Genomic DNA, 22,788 nt, shown 5'->3' with positions numbered 1-22,788 from the left:
AAGAAAGAAATACAAGAGGCCAGGCGTGGTTGCTCACCCCTGTAATCCTAGCACTTTGGGAGGCCTAGGTGGCCGGATCACGAGGTCAGGAGTTCGAGACCAGCCTGGCCAACATGGTGAAATCCCGTCTCTCCTAAAGATACAAAAAATTAGCCAGGCATGGTGGCGTGCACCTGTACTCCCAGCTACTCAGGAGGCTGAGGCAGGAGAATCACTTGAACCCAGGAGGCAGAGGTTGCAGTGAGCCGAGATTAAGCCATTGTACGCCATTGTACTCCAGCCTGGGCAAAAGGCCAAGACTTCGTCTCAAAAAAAAAAACAAAAAAAAAAAAGAGAGAAAGAAATAGAAGAAATACATAAAGTAATAATGACTAAGGATTTCTCCAAATTAATGACAGTTACCAAACCACAGGTCCAGGCAGGAAGCCCAGAGAACACTAAGGAGCATGAATACAAAAAAATCTATACCTACGCATATCATATCCAAACTGCAGAAAATCAAAGGAAAAAAATCTTGAAAGTTGCCAGGGTAAAACAAATATCTTATCTTTTACCTATGGAGGAGCAAGGACAGAATTACAGCAGACATCTTCAGAAATCTCTTCAAGGATACAGAGAAAGACATAACATGCTACTAGTAGTCAAAACAAATGTGGAGTAGGTATATTAATTTCAGACAGAGCAGACTTCACAGCAAGGAAAATTATCAGCGATAAAGAGGGGTACTGCATAATGATAAAGGGGTCAATACTCTAAAAACACATAATAATCTCTAATAAATAAGCACCTAACAACAGTGTCAACATATGAGGCAAAAACTGATAGAGATACAAGGAGAAATAGATGAATGTACTACTATAGTTGGAGACTTCACCACCCCTCTATTAGTAATTGACAGATACAGCAGACAGAAGATCAGTAAAGACATAGGTAAACTGAACAGCACCATCCATCAACTAGGTCAAGTTGATGTCTATAAAACACTTCATTTAACAACAGCAGAATACATATTCTTCTCAAGCTCACACAGAACATTCACTAAGACAGAAAACATTTGGGCCATAAAACATACTTTAAAAAATTTAAAAGAACAGAAATCATGCAAAGTATGCTCTCAGAGGACAATGAAATTAGACTAGAAATCAGTAAGACAAAGCTTGAAAACTCAAATACTTGGAGATTAAACACTCTCCTAAATAACACATGGGTTAAAGAAGTCTAAAGAAAAATTAAAAAACATTTTGAACTAAATGAAAATGAAGAAACCACTTATCAAAATTTGTGGGATGCAGTGAAACCAGTGCTTAGAGGGATATTTATAGTATTGAATGCATATATTAATAAAGAATAAAGATCTATAATCAATAATCTAAGCCTCCACCTTAGGTAACTAAAAAAATTAAAAGAATTGAATCCAAAGTAAGCAGAAGAGAAGAAGTAATAAAACTTAGAGCAGAAATCAATGAAACTGAAAACAGGACATCAATAGAGAAAGTCAACAAAACCAAAAGCTGGTTCATTGAAAAGATCAATAAAATTGATAAACCTCCAGCCTGGTTAACTAAGCATGAAAGATAGAAGGCACAAATTACTTTTTTTATTTTGGTATTACAAAATAATACCCTGATCTGATTGCGATACATTGTATGTATTAAAATGTCACTGTGTACCCCACAAATATGTATAATTACATGTCAATTTAAAAATAATTAAGGAAAAAATAAAATAGAGACCATCGCTATCGATCATATGGTCATTAAAAAGATAATAAAGGAATATTAACAATTTGATGCCCACAAATTTGATTAATTCAGATGAAATGGATCAATTCTCCTTGAAATACACAGTCTACCAAAACTCATGCAAGGAGAAACAGATCGTGTGAAAAGACATGTATCTATTAAATAAACTAAACTACTAATAAATAAACTTCCAAGACCGAAAGCCCTAGACCCAGATGGATTCACTAGTGAATTCTACCAAACATTTAAAGAAGAAATTGTACCAGTTCTCTACAATCTCTTTCAGAAGATAGAAGCAAAGGGAACACTTCTTAATTCATTACCCTAATACCAAAACTGAATGGAGAGATTACAAGAAAGCTAAACTACAGACCAATATCTCCCATGAACATAGATGCAAAAATCCTGAACATATTAGCAAATTGAGCACAACAATATATAAAAAGAATTATAGGTACATCATGACCAAGTGGGATTTATCCCAGTTATGGAAGGCAAGTTCAACATTCAAAAATAAATTAGCGTAATATAGCATATTAACAGACTTAAGAAGAAAAATCACATGATCATATAAATCGACATAGAAAATACATTTGACAATACCCAACACCCATTCATGATAAAAACTCTAATTAAACTAGAAATAGAGGGGAACTTCTTCAACTTGATAAAGAACATCTACAAAAACCTACAGCTAACATTTAATTGTACCAAGACATTTCCAGCAACATTAGGAAAAAAGCAAGGATATCCCTTCTCACCAACCCATTTCAACATCATACTGAAAGACCTAGCTAATACAAAAGGACAAGGAAGGGAAGTAAAAGATATACAGAGTGGGAGAAAGAAATAAAACTTTTTGTTCACTGATGACATGAATTGTCGATGTAGAAAATCCAAAGAGTCAACAAAAAACTCCTGAAACAAATAAGTAACTATAGCAAGGTTGCAGAATATAAGGTTAATATACAAAAATCAACTGCTTTCTCATACACTAGCAATGACAAACTGGAATTTGAAAAATCAGAACACAATGCTATTTACATCAGTTCTAAAAATCAAATAATTAAGTATAAAACTAACCAAAATATGTACAAGACCTACATGAGGAAAACTACAAAACTCAGATGAAACAAATCAGAGATCTAAATAAACAGATATTCCATGAACTTGGATAGGAAGACTCAATATTGTCAAGAAGTAAGTTTTTCCCAACTTGATCTACAGGTTCAGTGCAGTTCCAGTCAAAATTCCGGCAAGTTATTTTGTGGGTATCAACAAACTGATTCTAAAGTTTATCCAGAGAGACAAATGACCCAGAATAGCCAACACAATTTTGAAAGAGAAGAACAAAGCTGGAAGACTGACACTATCCAACTTCAAGGCTTACTATAAAGCTACAATAATCAAGACAGTATGATAATGGCATAAGAATATAGATCAGAACTTCCAACACTATGTTGAACAGGAGTGGTGAGAGAGGGCATCCCTGTCTTGTGCCAGTTTTCAAAGGGAATGCTTCCAGTTTTTGCCCATTCAGTATGATATTGGCTGTGGGTTTGTCATAGATAGCTCTTATTATTTTGAGTACATTCCATCAATACCTAATTTATTGAGAGTTTTTAGCATGAAGGGTTGTTGAATTTTGTCAAAGGCCTTTTCTGCATCTATTGAGATAATCATGTGGTTTTTGTCTTTGGTTCTGTTTATATGCTGGATTACATTTATTGATTTGCGTATATAGAACCAGCCTTGCATCCCAGGGATGAAGCCCACTTGATCATGGTGGATAAGCTTTTTGATGTGCTGCTGGATTCAGTTTGCCAGTATTTTATTGAGGATTTTTGCTTCAATGTTCATCAAGGATATTGGTCTAAAATTCTCTTTTTTGGTTGTGTCTCTGCCAGGCTTTGGTATCAGGATGATGCTGGCCTCATAAAATGAGTTAGGGAGGATTCCCTCTTTTTCTATTGAAAGTCTCAGGATACAAAATCAATGTACAAAAATCACAAGCATTCTTATACACCAATAACAGACAAACAGAGAGCCAAATCATGAGTGAACTCCCATTCACAATTGCTTCAAAGAGAATAAAATACCTAGGAATCCAACTTACAAGGGATGTGAAGGACCTCTTCAAGGAGAACTACAAACCACTGCTCAAGGAAATAAAAGAGGATACAAACAAATGGAAGAACATTCCATGCTCATGGGTAGGAAGAATCAATATCGTGAAAATGGCCATACTGCCCAAGGTAATTTATAAATTCAATGCCATCCCCATCAAGCTACCAATGACTTTCTTCACAGAATTGGAAAAAACTACTTTAAAGTTCATATGGAACCAAAAAAGAGCCCGCATTGCCAAGTCAATCCTAAGCCAAAAGAACAAAGCTGGAGGCATCATGCTACCTGACTTCAAACTATACTACAAGGCTAAAGTAACCAAAACAGCATGGTACTGGTACCAAAACAGAGATATAGATCAATGGAACAGAACAGAGCCCTCAGAAATAACGCCGCATATCTACAACTATCTGATCTTTGACAAACCTGAGAAAAACAAGCAATGGGGAAAGGATTCCCTATTTAATAAATGGTGCTGGGAAAACTGGCTAGCCATATGGAGAAAGCTGAAACTGGATCTCTTCCTTACACCTTATACAAAAATTAATTCAAGATGGATTAAAGACTTAAACGTTAGACCTAAAACCATAAAAACCCAGAAGAAAACCTAGGCATTACCATTCAGGACATAGGCATGGGCAAGGACTTCATGTCTAAAACACAAAAAGCAATGGCAACAAAAGTCAAAATTGACAAATGGGATCTAATTAAACTAAAGAGCTTCTGCACAGCAAAAGAAACTACCATCAGAGTGAACAGGCAACCTACAAAATGGGAGAAAATTTTCGCAACCTACTCATCTAACAAAGGGTTAATATCCAGAATCTACAATGAACTCAAAGAAATTTACAAGAAAAAAACAAACAACCCCATCAAAAAGTGGGAGAAGGACATGAACAGACACTTCTCAAAAGAAGACATTTATGCAGCGAAAAAACACATGAAAAAATGCTCACCATCACTGGCCATCAGAGAAATGCAAATTCAAAACCACAATGAGATACCATCTCACACCAGTTAGAATGGCAATCATTAAAAAGTCAGGAAACAACAGGTGCTGGAGAGGATGTGGAGAAATAGGAACACTTTTACACTGTTGGTGGGACTGGAAACTAGTTCAACCATTGTGGAAGTCAGTGTGGTGATTCCTCAGGGATCTAGAACTAGAAATACCATTTGACCCAGCCATCCCATTACTGGGTATATACCCAAAGGACTATAAATCATGCTGCTATAAATACACATGCACGCGTATGCTTATTGCAGCACTATTCACAATAGCAAAGACTTGGAACCAACCCAAATGTCCAACAATGATAGACTGGATTAAGAAAATGTGGCACATATACACTATGCAGCCATAAAAAATGACGAGTTCATGTCCTTTGTAGGGACATGGATGAAGCTGGAAACCATCATTCTCAGCAAACTATCGCAAGGACAAAAAACCAAACACTGCATGTTCTCACTCATAGGTGGGAATTGAACAAAGAGAACACATGGACACAGGAAGGGGAATATCACACACCAGGGACTGTTGTGGGGTCGGGGGAGGGGGGAGGGATAGCATTAGGAGATATACCTAATGCTAAATGACGAGTTAATGGGTGCAGCACACCAGCATGGCACATGTATACATATGTAACTAACCTGCACATTGTGCATGTGTACCCTAAAACTTAAAGTATAATAATAATAAAATAAAAAAAGAATACAGATCAATAGAACAGAACAAATCCAGAAATATACCCAAAAAATATAGTCAATGGATCTTTGACAAATGAGCAAAGGCAATAATACAATGACACGAATATATTCTTTTCAATAAATGGTACTGAAACAACTGGACATGCACATGCAAAAAAAAATGAATCTAGAGGTAGGTCTTCAACTTTCACAAAAATTAACCCAAAATAGATCACTGACCTAAATGTAAAACACAGAACTATAAAACTCCTAGAAAATAATGTCAGCTAAAATCTAAGTGATCTTAGGTTTGGTGGTGACTTTTTAGATACAACACCAAAAGCATGATCCATGAAAGAAAAAATTGATAGACTGGACTTCATTATAATTAAAAACTTCTGCTCTGCAAAAGCCACTGTTAATTGAATGAAAAAGCAAATCACATACGGGAAAAATATTTGCAAAAGACGTATCTTAGAAAGGGATTGTATCTAAAATAAGTAAGAAACTCTTTAAGCTCAAGGATAAGAAAACATACCTACTAGAATGCCTAAAATCCAAAACACTAACAAAACCAAATGTTGATGAGGATATGGAGTAACAGGAACTCTCGTTCACTGCTGATGGAAATGTAAAATGGTACAGCCACTTTGGAGGACAGTTTGGTGGTTTCTTACAAAATTAAACGTAGTCTTACCATATGATCCAGCAACACTTCCTGGTATTTTACTCAAGTGAGTTGAGAACTTATGTCCATACAAGATCCTGCACACAAACGTTTATAGCAGCTTTATTCATAATTGCCAAAATGTAGAAGGAACCAAGCTGCCCTTCAGTGGGTGAAAGGATAAATAAACTTTGGTGCCTCCAGACAATGGAATACTATGCAGTGATAAAAAGAAATAAGCTGGTTACTATATGGGATAAATGGGAGAAAAAATGAAAGAAAAGAAATGAGCTATCAAGTCATGAAAAGATATGAGGAACCTTAAATGCACAGTGCTAAGTAAAATAAGCCATTCTGAAAAGGCTGCATAATGTATGATTCTAACTATATGACATTCTGGAAAAGGCAAAACTATGGAGACAGTAAAATGATCAGCGGTTGCCAGGGGTTTAGGGTGGGGGAGGAGGGATAAATAGGCAGAACTCAGGAATTTTAGGGCAGTGAAACTATTCTGTATGATACTATAATGGTTATGCATGTCATCATACACTTGTCAAAACCCATAGAGTATATAACACAAAGAGGGAACTCTAATGTAAACTATGGACTTTATTTAATAATAATGTCTCAACATTAGCCCATCAATTTTAACAAGTGTACAACACTCATGCAAGATGTTAATAGCGGAAACTGGGGTGTCTCGAGAATATATGACAACTCTATACTTTCCATTCAATCTTTTTGTAAACCTAAAACTGCTCAAAAAAGTCTATGAATTTTTAAAATATGAAAAGAAACTAAAAGAGCAGTTTACACATAAGGAAATTTTGATGCTAAAAATCATCCTGTGTAACACAGAAATCCCCCTAGTAATGACAGAATAGAAATTTTAAGTCATTTAAGCCAATGGTTCTCAAACTTCAGTGTGCATCAGAATCACCTGGAGGGCTTGTTAAAACACAGATTGCTGGGCCCCACCCCTGACTTTCTGATTACCTAGGTCTCAGGTGAGGCCTGAGAGTTTATTTCTAACAAGTTCCTGGAGGATGCTGATGCTGCTAGTCTTGGGCATCAAGAGAGATGTAAAGTCTGATAAAATAAGACTAAGGCTGAGCAGTAACCAAAGTGACATTTTAGAGTATACAAAAGATAAGGAGCACATATTAAATAACCTGAATCTTTACTGCAGATTAGATTGGGAGAATCTGGGAGAGAAGAAGGACCAAGGATCAGAATCTATAAGTCCCAAATGTTTAAGAACTTGAGGACTGAAATGGAGTGTCTGTCTCTTTCTGTCTCTGTCACCACTATTTATAATACTGTATTGCTATGCTGACCTGAACATTACAAATTTGCAATGGGCAATGAGCAAAAATGGTAGGAAGAGGAGGAATGAATAGATCAGCTTAGCTAAGTAGAGACTAACAACTGAAGAATACTGCTGAGGTCACAGTAGAAAGCACTCAGGCTCAGGCACTAAGGATGGGAGGAGGGGAGTGAATCAGATCATGGGCACCTGTACTCCCTAGGTGAGAGAGAGAGAGAGAGAGACTGACAGAGAGAGGGATAGACTGAAACAGAGACATATATAGTCCATCTCTATTTGACTAAAGTAAGGTAATATAAAGACATAGGCTGTTCTCATTTCCATATTGTGTGGTGTGCATACAAGATCAGCAATAAGAAGGGTCCCTTGCTCTTCACGCCCTCTAATTCAAGAAAAGTCTGTAACAGACATCTAAAGGCAGCTCATAGTTCTGCTCAGGATGTCCTGGAAGATAAAGGGCAGCTTATAAGCTCAAACTCCTATACATTCTGTAAGTGTAAAGCTTCATGAATGTGTGCATCTCCCTGTCCTCAGAGGGGACAGAGTGGGGGGAATAGGAAGACTCTTTCTTTGGCCCCCATCATTTGTGCCCACCTGTCTGAAGTCCATTCTTCTAAAGCTGCCCATCAGAGAGCACATCCAGTGATTTTGACTCTCTTGTTTGTCACTGCATCCTTAACACTAAAAAGAGGACCTGTCACACTCTAGAAACTCAAGACGTAACTCAGGAAGGCAAGAAAAGAGACATATATGCACTCAGTCCATATATATACATATAGGTAGGCAAGGCTCCATCTCACTGAATCCTTGGCTTAATACTTGAGACAGCACTCACATCTAGGTTGGAAGGAAGTGAGGGAGCAAATCAGAAGGCTCTGGTTCCCGCCCACCACCCTGTGTGTGGACAGCAGGTGGGGAACACAGAGAAAGCTCACTCTCTCACTCTAGATACCTGCACACATGGACATTATTTAATAAGGACATTTATTCTAATACACAGACAAGCCCATCAGAGCACCTGAAGTCCCTAACTATTCTGTTCTGTGCTTCCCCAACACACAGCCATCACTCAAAAACTATGACAGGGGAGGGTGGGAGGGGTGATGTCTAGGCTCTCTGTCCTTGTTGGTACAGTTGAGCTCCCCCTCTCTGAATCCTTGCCCAGGTGCATTGCATTGAGACAGCACTAGCACCCAGATAGCAAGGATTAGAGAGGGGGAGCAGGGCAGAAGGCTTGGGCACCTGCCATGCTCGAAGCGGAGAAGGTTCTCTGTTACACAGGTCTGTGTGAGAACAGGAATGAGAGTCTTGCATTGTGTATATGTTGGGAGAGGGTGTCAATAAGAAGTCCCATTTTGTGGCCCACACTAACTCAGCATGTGCAGGAATATTAGGTGACAAAAAGTCAAGTCTCCTACACATATTCTTGGAGGCAAGAACCAAGTCCATCTTGTGTGATACCATATGCCCACTGCCCTGGCAGCACAGTGTTAGCATGTACTAAGTGCTCAATACTTGTGAAAGGGAGGTAGAGGGGAAGGAGAGGGAGGAGGAAGTGTGACTCACAGGCACTTTGTCTATGGGCAGAAAAGGGCCCCTCTGAGAGTCCTGGAATAGGTGCTGCACTGAGACAGCATGCACATTTAGGTGGCAAGGATACAAGGGGAAGCAGAGCAGCAGGCTCAGGATGTGCACACCACATGCATTTGCACAGGTACCCATGTCTGTGGGAGGGAATAAAGAAAAGCCTGATTTCTGGCACCCTGAGCCCATGTATCCACAGGAAGTTGGATGACATGAGGATGCTTATTCCCCATGAGCCTGCTAGACAGTAAGGTCGGCATCTCTGACAGGTTAGTTTACTGTGGCATTCCCAAACAGCAGGAACTCAGTAAATTTGTTAAAGGGATGAATAAACGAATGGACCGAAAACATGCACACACAAATGACTGACTGAAAGAATGAACAAAGGAGAGAAGGGATGGACAGGCTCTGTCCTACACATAGGCAAGGCTCACAAGCTGGTATCCTTGCACAAGCCCATTGCACTGCTAAGACAGCACTTGTGCCTAGGCTGCAAGGCTAGGAGAGGGCAAGCAAAAATCAACGTCCAGGCACCTGCACACCAGGCATGCATCTGACTGTGTGTGGCAAGGAAGTTCACACTCTTGCAGGCAAGTTTAGATAATAAGGCTCCTTCCTTTCAGCTTTGTACAGAAATGTTTCTACACTTACACATGTGTGTGTGCACATGCATGCAGTGTAAGCATGTGTATTCATAAGAGAATGAGAAGGCTCAATTCCTGACACACCTGTGTGTCTGTTGCCTAGGCCTGGGGAAGTCTAGACACCTAATACCTCCACTAGATAGGAAGTCCCGGAGAGAGACACTGTCCATTATTTAGCAGAGTACTCCCAGCACAGCTCATGGCACATCAAAAGTGCGCAATAAACACGGGCCGCTTGAATTGTTCAGCAGAAGATTCACGATGACAAGGCTCACCCTCCTGTAATCCATGCACACAGGAGGTGTTTTGAGAATTCACAACTCCGATATGCAATGGGTATGGGAGAAGGAGCAGTTCATTCTTCTGCACATGGGAGGGGGGTGTGGGAGGAGAGAGAAAGAAAGACAGAAAGAGAGAAAGAGAGGGAGAGAGAGAGAGAGATTGATTGAGAGAGAGAGAGATTGAGATTAAAGTGTCAGGTGCATGCCTGGAGAAGCAGTGCCAAGGCTATTCCCCAATAAAGTACTTGTTGTGTGTTCACTTAGCCTCATGTGCTCACCGAATGTGTGATTACGGAGGAGGTGGAGACAGTAATGAAATGATAGCTTCCCTGCCACACTCTGCATGGACTTGGCATTGGGTACATACATGAGCAATACAGGAGCTCATTCTCTTCCACCCTTCACCTGATTAGCTTATCACTGTCCCTAGCTAGGACTTACACTAAATCAGTGATTCTCAAACTTAAGTGAGCATCAGAATCAGTTGAGGGCCTTGGTAAAGTACAGATTTCCATGGTTTATGATGTAGTAGGTCAGGGATGAGCCCAAGAATTGGCATTTTGAACAAGTTCTTAGGTGATACAGATGCTGCTGGTCCAGGGACCACACTGAGAACCACTGCTCTATACATAACTTAAAGAAATGAAATAATGGGATATAGAGGGGTGATATAAAGACTCTACGCTTTTAAACATGGATGAGATTCCCTCTCTGAATTTTTGTACACAGCAATGGACTGGAATAGCATTTGTACCCAACTACCAAGAATGAGAGGGACAACCTGAATAGAAGGCTCGAGCATCTTCAAATCTATTGTGTTTGTGTGTATGTACAAAAGAAACAGCACTCTCTGGCTCACAGGTGATTTTCCTATGACCATACAAAGGTGAAGTGTCTTTTCTTCATATGCATGTGTGAGATGAGTGACAAGTAGGGCCACTTTCCTTCAAGCTCTGGTGACATAAGCAGCAAGTAGAAAGCCTACTGCCTTGCACACCAGACATGAGTGAGAAGATGCTGCTAATGACACTCATTATCCTATGCACTTTTGTAGTTCTCTAGCTGAGCACTGTTGGGGGGATGAGGGGAAGACTCATTCTCTGCCACATACGTATGCATGAACAATGTGGGCAACGGAAGTTCCTTCTCTTAAACATACTCACTAGGCATGTGAGTATGAGTTCTGTGTCTTTCTTGACCACCCTGTCTCTCCATGTCTGGTGCATGACAGGAGCTCCACCTCTGCTTGTTAAAGGCAGGAATGAATGAAGGACGGGGATTATAAACAGGTGTTCTTTGCTCTATGCAGAAAAGGCTCAGCCTTGGAATGCTTGCCTGGGTGCACCGCATTGACACAGCACTTGCATCCAGGTACCAGAATTCAAGAGGGGGAACAGGACTGAAGGCCCAAGCAGCCACACACAGTATGTGTGTGTGCACGTGTGCGTGTGTGCACATGTGCTCACATGGGTTTACAGGGAAGGCTCACCGCATATAGTGTGTTCACCTGTGACTGTACAGAAAAGTAATGAAAAGGATCTCTCCTACACAGAGCAGCAAGAAGGAAAGTAGCAGTAAGAAGACTTCCCTCATTTAATCCCTATCTATAAGGAAGTTAAGGAAGCTCACTGGCTTGCATGCTGACAATGGGAGAGAGGAGAGCACAACAGGCTCCATCTCCTACCCTTTCAGTAGGTGGGGTTCTCTGCATGCAGGGCCATGTCTCTGAGTGTGTCTGGTGTACAAGGATGGGGGACATTTGAGAATTTCACTTGAGCAGAACCTGCACATGTTTGTGCATGCAGACTGGGTAACAAGGAACATATAGATCTACTTTGTTCTTTTGAACAGTGGCCTATTCATCCACAACATTTATGTAAAGTGTGTTTATGAGTCCCTACCAGAATGTAGGGTAGCAACCTGTCCATTTTGATCCCTGCTATATCCTTGGTGATGAATATAATACCTGCTGTCTAATAGACACTTGAATATCTATGGAAGGAAGAAGAGGGAGAGTTGATATGCAAAAGCTCTGTCCTTTTAAATGTAGACAAGGCTTCTTCCCTTGGAGTTCTTGAAAAGGGACAGTGAGTCAAGGCAGTACTGGCACACAGGCTGAAAGAATGTGAGTGATGCACCAGGTCAGAGGGACCACTCTGTGAAGACATGTCTCTGTGGACATAACCAAGTCAGGCCCCTTCTCTTGCACACAGCGTATTTATGAGTGATTGTACTGAGGTTTAGTAGATTCTCCAACACATATCTGTGTGACACCAGGAAGAGTGTGTGTGCGTGTGTGTGTGTGTGTGTGTGTGTGTGTGTGTTGGGGGGTGCTCATCAAGTCCCAATCTGTACCCCACCCACCCTCAGGACATGCAGATATAATGAATGAGAAGGAGTCCATTCTCCTCCCTGAACTGTACACTCCATGAAGGTAGGGAACCAGATGTGGCTCATTCTCTCGTGGGCCAACTGCCCAGGACAGCACCTGCAATAGAGTAGGTGGGTACTCAACAAATAGTCATAGAAAGGATGGAAGGAGGAGGTAGAAGTGCTCTGTCCTATGCGAAGATGTCACTCCCCCTTGCAGAATCCTTGCCTGGGTGCACTGCATTCAGAAAGCACTCTCACACAGGTAGCAAGGATTAGAGAGGGGGAACCAGGACAGAAGATTCCAGTACCCGTACACCTCACATGTGCATCTAACAAGAAGGCTTGCTGTTCTTGCCTAGTGCATTAACCTTGGATTGAACTAAAGTAGAGAGAAGTTGCTTCGACAAGTATCAGGCTGGGTGCAGTGGCTCACACCTATAATCCCAACACTTTGGGAGGCTAAGGCTGTGGATTGCTTGAGCCTAGGAGTTTGAGACCAGCTTGGGCAACATAGTGAGACCCCATCTCTACAAAAAATAAACACAAATTAGCCGGGCATGGTGGCACAAGCCTGTGGTCCCAGCTACTTGAGAGGCTGAGGTGGGAGGATTGCTTGAGCCCAGGTGGTTGAGGCTGCAGTGAACTGTGATGGTGCCAGTGCACTCCAGCCTGAGCAACAGAGCAATACTCCATCAAAAAAGAAAGAAAAGAAAAGAGAGAAGAAAAGAAAGGAAAGGAAAGGAAGGAAAGAAAGGAAAGAAAGAAAAGGAAAGAAGGAAGGAAGGAAAGAAGGAAAAAACAAGAAACAAGTATCAATGTGACAGCAGGAATGAGAAGACTCACACTTATGGGTGGGTTAAGGTGGGAAGAGGGTAGATAAGAAGTTCCCTATGTGGCCCACTCACCCTCAGTATATGCAGGGGCAAGGAGTGATGACAAAGTCCATTCTCCTCTCAGGCTATAACATCCAGGAAGGCAGGGGCCAAGTCTGCCTTGTTCATTTCTCTGTGTCCAATGCCCATCATGGTGCCCAATACATATTATTTGTGGAAGGAAAGAATGAATGAGGGTCAGAGAGCACGCAGGCAAGCAGCAAGCAGCTGAGAGGTGACATACAGATCTTCTGTTCTCCACGCAGAGGGGGCTCACCCTCTCGGAATCCTTGCCTGGGTGCATTGCATTCAGAAAGAACTCTCACCCAGGGACAAAGGATTAGAGAGGAAGAGCAGAGCAGAGGACTCAGGCACCTGCACCCTGCATGTATATCTCCATGTATATTTGACTTTCATGGTCCCATCCCTGCAAAGTATCTCTGTGTGCATTTGCTAAGACAGATGCCTCTCCCCAGGGATAGCATATGTATTCATCCCCATGCACAAGGCCACATGGACATGCCCTCTCAGACAAAACCTCAGACTAGAATGAAAGATATGAGTGGCATCTTTTTCAGATCACACTTGAGGGTCTGCAGGTGCTGGATGTATTTGGGGCCTAGCAAGGAGGTTGGGAAAAACTGTGTATGTGGGCACATATGTACATGCACATGTTCGAAGATGGCACAGAAAATTGGGATACTTTATTCCCTTCTGTTTCTCTGGTAAACTATAAGCTCATTGAGCGCAAAGACTGGCTGTGCAAGTCTCATCACCCAATGTGTGTTTCCCCATTACAGTATCTGACACATAGTAAGCTGGGAGTAAACAGAAAGCTCATGCTCTCAAAGAGGTGTAAGCTTGTCCAGGGCAATGATGAAGTTCATTCTCCCACAGGTGCCCTCTACAGAGCCCAGGGACCTTAGCTGTCTTATTTACCATTGTATCTCCACCACCCAGTGCAGGATCTGGCACAGCATAGCAAACACAAACATGTGAAAGAAGGGGACAGGTTGTTGGTCCTTCTACATGCAGACAAGGCTCAGCCTCTTTGAATCCTTGAATAGGTGTGTTGCACTGAAATAGCACTCACACCTAGGTTCCAAGGATTCGAGAGGGGGAGCAGACAAGAAGGCTCTGGCACCTGCCCTTTTTGTGTGTTTGTATGTGTGCATGTGTAGCTGTAACCAAGTCTCACTCTCATGTATATACAGTGTCATTTACTAGGGACTTTACAGAAAGGCAGAGAATCTTTTCTCCTGCAGAGTTCCATGTGAGATCAGAGAAGATTCATGCTTTTGTGTATGTTTGTGGGTGACAGTGGTAAAGAGAAGTCCACTCTGTGGCCCACCCACTCTCAGGGCATGTAGGTGTAATGGCTGATAAGGAATTCCATTCTTCTTCCTCACTGTAGCTCCATGAGGGTAGGGACCAAGCATGTCTTGTTAGCAACTGTATGCTCATTACCCAACTTAGTATCATATACAGAAAAGGTGGTCAATAAATACTTGTGGAATGGATGATAGGAGGATAGAAAGACGCTCTGTCCTACACGAAGATGAAGCTCTCGCTCTCAGAATCCTTGCCCAGGTGCATTGCATTCAGACAGCACTCTCACCCAGGTAGCAAGGATTAGAGAGGGGGAGCAGAGCACAAAGCCCTGCGAATGTTCAGTGAGAGGGCTCATTCTTCTTCACACAAGGTACTTACTTGTGATGATACAGAAGTAAAGAAAAGGGTTCTTGAGCTTTGCATTAAAGATGTCTAGTTGAACACACATTTTGTCTGTTCTCTCGGATAATAACAACAAAAAAGTATAAACCTACAAAGACAAAGAGATGGGAGGAGAGAGGAGTGTGAAAGGGAGGAGAGAATGAACATAACACCAAAGCTCATGATCCTGCAAATGCTTTGTGTGGCTATGCAACAAGAAGGCAGTACAGTTTAGCACAGTTGTTCTCTAACATGCACCAGAATCATCTGAAGACCTGGGTAATATACACGTTACAGAGGTTTCTGACTTGGTGAGTCTGGGGTGAGACCCAAGAATTTGCATTTCTAACAAGTTCTCAGGTGATGCTGATGCTACTGGTCCAGGGACTACACTGGGAGAATCACTAATGTAGTGGAAAAACCATGCACTTTGGTATCTACGAACCTTGGTCCAAATGCACGCTCTACCACATATCAGCCTAGAGAATCGACCTGATATTCCCAAGGTCAAGTTAAACACTTTTGAAGAATGAGGACAATTTAAAGCCTACCTCTTAAATGGTGTCAAGAAAATGAAATAAATATAGTACCTGGCACACAGCCGTCAATATTTTTACCTCTTACTCTCTATTTTTATGTATATATGTGTTTGAATGAATGTGCATTTTTAAGGGGGATGGTGAAACTCCTGCATGCAAGGGACATGTGAGAGAGAAGAGGTCCGAATATCTGCGAGTGTGAGTGCCTGCACAAGGGGATACACAGATTCATCCTCTTGAATTCCTCACGTGTGAGTTGATGAGGTTCTCCTTCAATCTCCCTAGGTCAACGAAGTTCACGCCCCTTCACATAGGGATATGAAGGAAAACATCAGAAGTTTCACTCTGTGTGTGTGTGTGTGTGTGTTTGTGTGTGTGTGTGTGACAGAGAGAGAGAGAGAGAGAGAGAAAGAGAGAGAGAGACAGAAAATGAGTAAAGATGGGGGCATCTGGCCCTGTGAGTATAAATCAAAAAGGCTCCTGTCTCTCCTGTCCCTGTATGCTCACATGTCTGCATATGCTGGGCACCCAGCCACATGTGGGCCTCCCTTGCATGCTCATTCTCCTGTATGCCTTGCTTGTACACATGTGCATATACGAGTATTTGTGTATCTGTGATTGTGAGAGAGAACATTAACAAGGAAGTGCATCTTCATTCAACAGCTACCTACGGGAAGAATGCCGAGACAGCTCACTGCCCTTTCTGAGAGGGCAAAGAGAGTAGAGTTAGGGCAGGAAGGAACCACCCACTGCTTACCTGATCAGTGGGACTCCGTGTATACAGGTCTACATCCCTAGATGCCTGACCATCCTGGGGGACAAGGTGGGGTGCTTGGGGGGTGGGAACTAAAGTAAATTCATTCTCCAGTATCCCCAGCAAGTGTGCACACCTGCACAGTGAGTACAAATGAGCTTTATCCTCCTATATGTGCTAGCTAGGCAGTACACTCAGGGGACCGTGGCTGTCCTATTCTCTTCTGGCTCCCTACAGGAAGTAAATAATACTGGCAGGCAGCAGGAGAGGGAGGCGATGTACAAGGGCTCTGTCCTTCCATCTGCAGCTAAGGCTCACCCCATCCGAATCCTTGCCAAGGTGCATTGCATGTGGAGAGCACTAGCACCAGTATCAAGGATTAAAGAGAAGGAGCAAATGAGAAGGCTCAGGCACCTGCACCCCAAGGATAGCACGGGAGGAAGGAAAGAAAAAGCTCCCCTTTTCCAGCCCCTTGAACACATGAAGGCAGGCTGAATGGGAAAGATGAACTGTGTTCTCTGGCACAAGCTCACCCCACAGTAAAACCAGGGTCCCTGATGCTCTTGGATTTGGATCCCCAAATCCAAGAGGCATTCAAAAAGCTCTCTGAAAGGAACTAGGAGAGGTGACAGGCACTGTCTGCTCTGTGCATAACATACCGTCTGTGAGTCCTAGCCCAGGTGTACTGCACTGGGATAGCACTTGCATGCAGATGCTACAGATTAAAGAGGCAGTGTCAGCATATGTACCCAACTCATATGTGACAAAGAGGGAAGAGAGGGCTCAGTCTTCCACTCCTATTTCTCTCACACTTCACATGCAATGTATCAGTAAACTCAACTGGCTGTAACTTTAAAATACATCCATATCTAACCACTTTTTACTACCTTCACCACGATCACCCTGATGCAGGCCTCCATCCATCTCTCAACTGAATTATTTCAATGGCCTCCTAATTGGTCTCCCAGTTTCTGCACTTTCTCCTCCTATTTGCCATACAATAGTCAGAACCATACTTGTGAAGCAAAGACACAGAAAACTGTAATCCTGATTTTGAATCAGAAGTATAATGGAATCATGATGTATTTATCTAGAAACAAGAAAACACAAAAACAAAACATTTTTCTGTTCTGATCATTGTAGAAGCCTAAATACAATGACCAATCCAGAGGCAAATATGGTCTTTAAATATCATGTCTGACTAAAAGAAACCAGGGCTTCTTGAAGACATGGCAGATTCCAGGCCTGGGGAAGGTATCTGCGATGAGCTTTGTACATTTTTCATCTCTGAAAGCGGAGAAGCTATCAGATAACTACGGAGGCCATGTCAAAAGGACTGAGGAACCAATTTGAAGAAATTCCTACTGGCTAAAGATGGGGCACTGGAGCTTCACTGAAGGCAAGAACTGCAATGGATTAAAAGTCCAAATATATTTAAATCTATGAGTTTATTATAATAGTTTTTTTAAAAAATCCTCTTTAGAGTAAGCTAGTGAACCAACTCATTATTCTGAGTACTGATAAATAAAGAGAACCAAACATTTATCCTATCTTGCCTATAAAGACGGCAACACTGGGTGATCAAATAGCAGATGAGGGGAAGTTTTTCTTTATAGAAGTATTCCAGCTAATAAATCAAGAGAATAATGGGATTAGAATATCATCATTTTGCAACCCCTAATGAAATAATGGCTCTATGAATTGAGCATCTGTGGCAACTAACATCACAGAAAGATGACCATCAGTCATTTTGTGCCTCTTAATGGAAGTAGTTCTGCTCCCCCTTCCTCAAAATTAAGCCTGAATTTGATCAGGCTTCCAGATGCAACTATCAGTTTACAGGAAATACAAACAAGGAAAAGGAACATGTAAACTACATCACAGGGATGTGATCACAAAAATCCAGACTATGCAAAACTGTATAGGATGAATGGCCCACTTTCTTCCAACAAATAAATTATAAGGAAAGAAAAAATATAGATAGAAGGGAAAGATATAATTCAAAGGGACTTAAGATACATATCAACCAAATGCAATGCATGGACCTTATCTGGATCCTAATTTATGATATTTCTGAGACAAGTGGAAATGGGAACAACAGATATGTGATATTAAAAAATTGTTGGCAATTTTTTTTTCTTTTTGAGATGAAGCCTCGCTCTTGTCACCCAGGCTGGAGTGCAGTGGCGCGATCTTGGCTCACTGCAACCTCCGCCTCCCGGGTTCAAGCGATTCTCCTGCCTCAGCCTCCTGAGTAGCTGGGATTACAGGCACCTGCCACCAGGCCTGACTAATTTTTGTATTTTTAGTAGAGAGGGGGTTTCACCATGTTGGCCAGGCTGGTCTTGAATTCCTAACCTCAGGTGATCTGCCTACCTTAGCCTCCCACAAAGTGCTGAGATTACAGGCATGAGCCCCTGTGCCTGGCTGGTAATTATTTTTAAGTGTGATAATGGTATAGTTGTTTTTAAAAGAGGCCTTAGATTTTAGAGATACATAGTAATTATCAGCTTTCCCCTTTTTCCACTGTAACTTACTACTTCCCAGCCCTATGCTTCTGCCACAATGGCTCTTTGTTGTTCCTAGAACACAGGAGGCCTTTCCTGACTACCCTATTTGATATCGAAACTTCTCCACCACCATCTATGCTGTAACTACCCCCACCCACTCCTTGTCCCCTTTTCCTGCCTTATTATTCTCCAGAGCACTTATCACCAATTGGCACACTATGTATTTTACTTACTTATTTTGTTCACTACCTGCCTCCCCTCACTAGGGCAAGGATTCTTGTCTTTTGATCACTGGTGTATCCCTGGTGCATAGGGGAGTACCCAACACACAGTAGCTGCTCAATAAATATTTGCTGAATGAATGAGTGGCTCACCAAATGAATCGGCTGCAAATCCTGGGTCTGGGGAGATAACAGAGAAAACTCACACTCTGACTCATATCTACATGAGTGTCTAAGAAGACAGATCTTCACACACCCTCTTGAGCAAACAAGTGTGCATATGGAAAGGCATGGCACAGTGAGTGGATTCTACTTTCTGAACCCAAAATGTGTGTGCATATTACATCCTTGCATATGGTTATGATATAGACACAATTTTCCTCACAAACTGGGTTTGTAAGAATTAGCTAGAAGACTCCCTTTTCATCATGCCCCATGTATAGGAGTCCTGAGAAGGTTCTCTCTCCTCCTCTAGGTGCTGGTAAGACAGAACCAGGTCAAAAGACCCCCCTTCCTTCTAGGCTGTGCCTATCCCTGAGTATGAGGGGCTGCACCATGGTACAAGAGAAAGCTAAGAGAAGTCTCCCTCTCCTGCAGGATCCATGTAAGACTGAGATGAGAGAAAGGACATGGCTGAGAGTCATTCTCCTTCCTGCCACCTGGGTGTGTGTTTCTCTTTTGGTGAAGGAGTGCGTATGTGTATGTGCACATGCACAAGAGAGCAAGGAAAGCTGAGGCTCGCCATCCTGCAAACCCTGCATGTGGGAGGGGTTTTCAGAAAGCTCACCCTCCACCATGCAAGGGATGTGAGAGAGGGAGCAGGGAAGGGCTTGCTCTCTTGGCACCACATATGGGTATGCTCTAGGAGGCAAGGGGTACTGGCCTGGGGGGTGCAAGTGGGCAGCAAGATAGCCACAGGAGTGCTGATGGGTAAACTAGGAGGGGTGGCCATGGAAGCAGGACAGTCATCCAGATGGGATGGTTGGTAACAGTGTACCCCACATACAGAGCACGTAAGAGAGGATCTACCTCCCTTTGGTGTACCTGTCCATGTGCTCATGCCTATGCACTGGAGAGGGAAGAGAAGGCTCGCTCTTCTGCAAGCCTTGGGTGTGGGAGGGTAATTAAGATGCCAACGGTCCTACACTCAAGGCATGGAGGAGAGAAAGCAAGTCGGGAGGTCTGCTCTCCTGTATACTGTGTGCATGCGTGTCCCAGATACCCTGGACTTCTATGACTGTGCCCCAGACATGCTGTAATGAGAAGGTGTGCTTGTGTACTTTCACATATGTACCTTCAGAAATGTTCACTATCTACAACATATTTGTTTTCCTTCCTTCTTTCTTTTCCTTTATTTTTATTCCTAACACCAGTATAGTATTTACATTTACAAAGCACTGTTCTAAGTGCTTTTCACACATAGCTCATTTATTCTCATAAAATATCCATGAGGTGATCATTATCCCTATTTTACAGATGAAATAACACACATACAAGAACAGACGGTAAGAAAGCTTAGAATCTGGCATGCAGGTCATTAGAAAGAGGACTCAAAAAAGAAGGCTCAAGCCCTCAGCCACCAACCACTTTGTGTTCACACACACACCAAACACACACACACACACACACACAGAGAGAGAGAGAGAGAGAGAGAGACAGACAGACAGACAGACAGACAGACGCAAGAGAACTTGCACTTGTCAGCCCAGGGAAAAGCTGGATTAGTGTGGAAATAATAGAGGAAGTGAGAAGTATGAGAAGTGGCTGTGTGGTCAGATTAGACATGTATTTTGAAAGTAGAGCCAACAAGATTTGCTAGCAGTTTGTATTTGGAGAATGGAGAGGAAAAAGTGTCAAAGATGAATCCAAAACCTTTAGCCTACTAAAATTCTCCATATCCTTGGCATATGCAATTGGGAAATGCTGTTTGCTGAGTTGGAGAACACGGAGGGAGGAGTAGGGCTTTTTGAGAGAGCGGGAGGAAAACCAGGACCTCAGCTTTGGATGTGTTAAAGTTTTGAGATACTTATTAGACATCCAGGGGCAGATGTCCAGTATATAGTTGGACATAGGCATCTGGAATTCAGGAGAGAAGTGCAGGCTGGAAATATAAACACAGAAATCATCCACATAAAATGGTACTTAGAGTTGCAAGACAAGATGAGAATAGCTGAGGACTAATGAGAAGTTAAAAAAAAAAAAAAAAGAAGTCTGAAGACTAAGCCCTATATCTCTTTAATACTTAGAATTCAGGAAGAGGAGGAGAAACCATCAAGAGACTGAGAAAGAGAGGCTTGTGAGGTAAGAAGACAACCTTATGAGTGTGGAATCCTGGAAAGCAGGTAGAGCCTCAAGGCAGAGGGAGTGATCAACTGTGTGTTGATCTGTCAAGTAAGATGACAACATTGCTCAGTAAATTGGGAAATGTGAAGGACACTGGGGACCTTGACCAGGGTCATTTATGTGCTGCAGGTTACAGTTTTACATGGAGGGTGTTCAAGAGTAAATGGGACTAACATTCAAGTCTTTAATCCATCTTGAATTAATTTTTGTATAAGGTGTAAGGAAGGGATCCAAGGACAGAAAACCAAATACCGCATGTTCTCACTCATAGGTGGGAATTGAACAATGAGAACACTTGGACACAGGAAGGGGAACATCACACACTGGGGCCTGTCGTGGGGTAGGGGGAGGGGGGAGGGATAGCATTAGGAGATATACCTAATGTAAATGACGAGTTAACGGGTGCAGCACACCAACGTGGCACATGTATGCATATGTAACAAACCTGCATGTTGTACACATGTACCCTAGAACTTAAAGTATATATTTAAAAAAAAGAGTAAATGGGAGAAGTAGAAGTAGAGATGGAGTACAATCAGCTCCTTCAATTTTTTTTTTTTTTTCTGTAAAGAGGAACAGAGAAATGAGTAGAAACTGGAGGAGCTTTTTGGGTAGAGAAGGTAGTGCTTTTTAATTTTTAAAATTATTTTTAGACAGGATATGTGGCAGCACATCTAGATACTGGTACAAACACTCCAGTATACAGAGAACAGTTGATGATGCAGTAAGGAGAGGGGGATCAATTGCAGGAGCAGTGTCACTGAATAGGTGACAGGGGTTGAAATCTAGTATACAAGTGGAGGAACTGGTCCTGGCTACATGTTCCAGTAATTCATTTACCATAATGGGGAGGAGCTGACACTTAGGGACACGTGCAGGTAATGGAGGAGAGGTCAGGGGAACTTCAGAGGGTCCCTTCTGATGGCTTTCATTATCTCAAGGAAGAAGAAAGCAAAGTCAGCAGCTGAGAGTGAGGAGGAAGGAAGGGAGGTGACACTGCAGATTTGAGGAAAGGAAAGAATTATGAAACAGTCATCCAAGGCAGTACTTCCCAAACATTTTTAAATAATGGGACCAAGCTCCTTAGGTGTGAGTTTTCTTCTATCAAGAATCAGTTGCTCCAGGCAAAGCATATGGATTAAGGAAGTTTATTACATGTTAATCTCAATACATGCATCGCCTCCTTCAGTGCTTATTACAAACCTATATGGTTGGCACAATTAGTTATCCCATTTTCATGTTGTGGAAATTGAGACACAAGATAGGTCACTTGTCTAGGATCACAAAGCTCGTTACAGATCAAGCCAGGATTCTACCACAGGTAATCTGACTGCCAAGACAGTGGGCCTAACCACTGAACCCTAAAGCTGTGTGTACCCACATGTGTATGAGAACTGAAAATGAT

General features: G+C 42.1%; 1 protein-coding gene across 2 annotated transcripts in view; it reads right to left on the bottom strand.

Annotated features, from left to right (window-relative positions):
* The window catches only part of CLCN5 (chloride voltage-gated channel 5), a 168,793-nt gene that overhangs the window by 64,158 nt on the left and 81,847 nt on the right, over positions 1-22,788 (bottom strand). The window lies entirely within an intron of this gene.

This window comes from Pongo abelii, chromosome X, assembly GCF_028885655.2.
Source record: "Pongo abelii isolate AG06213 chromosome X, NHGRI_mPonAbe1-v2.0_pri, whole genome shotgun sequence".
Classification (NCBI taxonomy): Eukaryota; Metazoa; Chordata; class Mammalia; order Primates; family Hominidae; genus Pongo; species Pongo abelii.
The sequence above is the reverse complement of the archived record's forward strand: the minus strand, read 5'-3'. Positions and strand labels throughout refer to the sequence as shown.